We start from the raw sequence: 3,714 nt of genomic DNA, 5'->3' as shown, positions 1-3,714 counted from the left end.
TGGATGACCCATCCTAAGTGTCGGTTGAATGAAGTCTAGTTACCAGGGTTCAGAGTGGGGGAGGGAGAGGGGTAGGAAGTCTGAAGCCTCTGGCGACTCTCCGAAATGTTCTCCCCCCAGGGTGACAGAGCCAGCAGGTCAGGCACTGCCTTCTCTAGAAACCTTCCTGCCCATGTCCAAGGGGGTGTGGGGGGTTGGGGGTGTGGGGCAGGGAGTGGGCCAGGGAGCCTGGAGAAACCCAGACCACCAAGCGGCCATTCTCCCATCGCCCCGACTGTTTGTTGAATGAACATAATGGACGTGATCCAAGTCTGCCACGCCGCCGCCGCCGCCGCCGCCGCCGCCACCACCACTTTCTCCATCATCTCCCCCACCCCCTTGCCTGCAGCCATCTTTGAAAAGGCTGCTGTTGTGGCTGCCTTTGCATGAAAGTGAGTGAGGACCCCTCCCTAATACGGAGTGTTTCAGTCCCTGGTGTCTCTGACAGCTCGCTCATGTATTGGTTGTGAACCATCTTGCCTTGAGGATTTGGAGGATTCGTGAACATTGCAGGAGCCATGGGAGCAGTGAAGTCCTTATCGCCAACCCGACACCCCCCCCCCCCAAATTTCGTGGCAGGGAGCACACTTTTCTTTCACCCAAGAGATTTATTTCCTGCTTTCTGAAGAGAGAAGGAAAGGAGGGTCAGAATGGTCCTCTGGTGTCTGGTGTCCTGTCCCTTTCATTGCACACACTCCTAGTGCCACTGCGGGAGGCACGTTCGGGGCGCGGGGTGGGGTGGGGGTGGGGGACCTGCTGCACGCACCCGCCCCTCACTTTCAAATGCGAAACTCAAGGAGGATGTGAATGTCCTCCATGCCACCGATCAGGTGAACGGGATGGCTTTCTAGGGAAATCCTGGTGTTTCCTTTCACTGCCATGACGAACACCCAGAAACAACCCTGTAAGTTCATACAACTTTGTCAGTCAACTGTATTCCAATAAAATGAAAAAGCAAGACACAGACACACCCACACGCACACACACACACACGCGCGCGCACACACGCACCCCAACCCAGAACCAAACACCCTCTCCTGAAATGGGGGGGCGGGCCCACCGGAGAATGAGCAAGAGAATTCCAGAGTCGGTAGGAAAGTGTCATCTGCAGCGGTGTGAAAAACCCCAAGCTCTTTTCTTCCTGTCAAGGTGAATAAACTTTGTTAATGGGAGTGGGTGCCCTCAGTGTGCCCTCCGAGAGGAAAGGCAGGGAGCATTTTCTCCCTGAAGAGCTTAGTGCTGTCATAGCACTGACGGACAGGATGAACGATCGGTGAGAGGTGGCAGCAGCAGTGGTGGCCGCCTGCACTGCCTGGGCGGATTGGAAACATAGACGAGCCACCAAGACTGCGTGTGACACCCCCGTGGGCCACCCCCCCCCCCCCCCGTCTGTACAGTGACAAGAGTCCTTTGGGGGAAAAGGGAGGGTGGGTGCTCTTCCAGTGTGTCTGTCTGCATTCACCAGGTGTGGGAGAGAAGACAGATGTTTGTTTCCACTATCGTTCGGAGGACTTGCCCAAGAGTACCACGTCCCCCCAAAGATAGCACCGGAAGAGAGATGCACGAGGTTTCTGAATGCATGCCGTGGGTGCTCCAGGCTGCCTCCAGGCCGCCCCCTCGCCCTCGCCCTCCCCCTCCCCCTTGCCAGAGGCAGACGTTCCTTGAAACAGCTGGCTTTGAACTTGGGCTTCTAGAGGAAGGTTTTTCTCCTGCTTTCAAGACGGGAAGAAGAGGGTGTCCGTCTCACATCCGTCCTTTCCAGAGGGCCCTGGATTCCAGATCCTCCACATGCCAGCGCCAAAGCCGAAGCGGTCGGTCTGGGGGTGCCCCATTCGGGTTCCCTCCCCACACACCTGCACGCGCGCGCGCACACACACACACACACACACACGCACGCACCGGGAACAGTGTGATCTCCCACGCCCCCGAAAAGCTTCAGAATGGCCTCAGTCCGAGGCAGTAGACCTATGTATGTCCTCACACCTGTTCAAATAATGTCTGCCCTCAGCCCCACCATCCCCTGCCTCTTTTAAGGACAAAGGCACTGTAGGTTTCCCTGGGGAAGGGAGACTCCATGGCATGTAAATCACAGTCTTAAGGAAAAGGATAATAGCATATGCCGGGGGGGGGGGGGGGGGGGGGAGAAAGAAGGGGGGGGAGGGGGGGGACCCGCGGTGGTGTGCTTGTGAGGGAGAGAGACAGAGACAGACAGGGAGGGACGGAGGATAGGCAGACAGTGAGAGGCAGAATCAGAGGGAGAAAGAGGAGGAGGGGAGAGAGACAGAGAAAGTGAAACAGAGCTAGGTATAGAGGACGCTGTGGCTGGGTCGGATTCTGCGTGTTCTCAGTGAAGTCGTCCTAAGGCCTCTGGAGGTCCAGATCACTGCTTGGGGCCGGAAGTCTGTCTGCCCTTCCCTACCCATCTGAAGAGCTGTGGTTTGGGCTTTCCAGCCGGGAACCCCTCTTTCTGCCTCTTTGTCCAACACACAAGGTTCGTGGGACCCAGAAATCCCATTCTGAGAGCACCCTAGGAACAGTCCTTTCCATACGGCGCAGGAGGCCCCTGTGCCAAGAGATCCAAAGTCTGGAGCCTCTGTTCTCCCCCCCCCCCCCCCTTCCCTCCACGGACAAAATCTTGCCTTGTATTCCTTTTTTTCTCAGGGACTCTGAAGGACATGTATCATTGTACAACCATGGGGAAGATGCTTCCATTCCCTCTGGAATGATGGATGTGGTCGCATGTCTCAAGGAGGCTCCAATTCTTTGAGCAGGACTCCCGATGGTGCCATCCCATCGTCCCTCCCCTCCCCTCCCCTCCGGCTCGCTCGGTCACGGTTCCCCTCCTTTTTCCTCCCCTCCAGGTTATCTTCAGGTCTGCCGCCCACTTGTAACTCCTCCCCCACTTGGAAGTGGCCTCTTCCGGCCCCGAACTTGGTCGTCCCAGGCCCACCCCGGGAGCCATCTGGCGGACCTTTTCGGAGACTATAAAAAGCAGCCTACGGCAGGGGGCGTCGCAGGACCAACGAACGCATCGGGATGGATCGCTGTGTGGCGACATGGATTCTCCAGGCAGGGCAGGCATAAGGCCTGGACTCTTTCCTCCTGGAGCCCATTTCTTCATCCGTGGCCTTGAAGACGAACCACGCCGACCACGGACCGTGGACCTTGGCCTTCACCTTTCATTTCCGAACGGCAGCCAGGGCATCCATTGTCACCACCGCGGAAAAGGTGTCCACAAAAAGGACAGGTGAGCACCTCCATGGCATGCAGTGTCATCGCCACCCCCACCCCGGCTTTAAAGGGTCCTCTTTCAAGTAATCACGTTGCCACAGCTGGGACTTGGATCGGATCCCTGGCTCCGGAACCCCATATGACCTGGGGCCGGCCAATGCATCCCTCCATAGCGTCCTAAATCCGTACATCGTTGATTCAGGACTTTCCCTCGTGGCACAGAGGAAACGAATCTGACCAGGAACCATGAGGTTGCGGGCTCCATCCTTCGCCTCACGCAGGGGGTTGAGACGAGGCTCAGATCTGGCACGGCTGCGGCTCGGGCGTAGGCCAGCAGCCGTAACTCCAGTTCGACCCCTAGCCTGGGAAGCTCCATAGACCGTGGGTGCGGCCATCCGAAGACCAACAAGAACCTCCTCACCGTCCTAATACAGGGACAGCAAC

Source organism: Sus scrofa, chromosome 8 (assembly GCF_054392235.1).
Source record: "Sus scrofa isolate SSC_HxYL_T2T_F1_AM1 chromosome 8, Sscrofa_HxYL_maternal_Yorkshire_Landrace_v2.0, whole genome shotgun sequence".
Taxonomy (NCBI): domain Eukaryota; kingdom Metazoa; phylum Chordata; class Mammalia; order Artiodactyla; family Suidae; genus Sus; species Sus scrofa.
Note: the sequence above shows the minus strand (reverse complement) of the source record.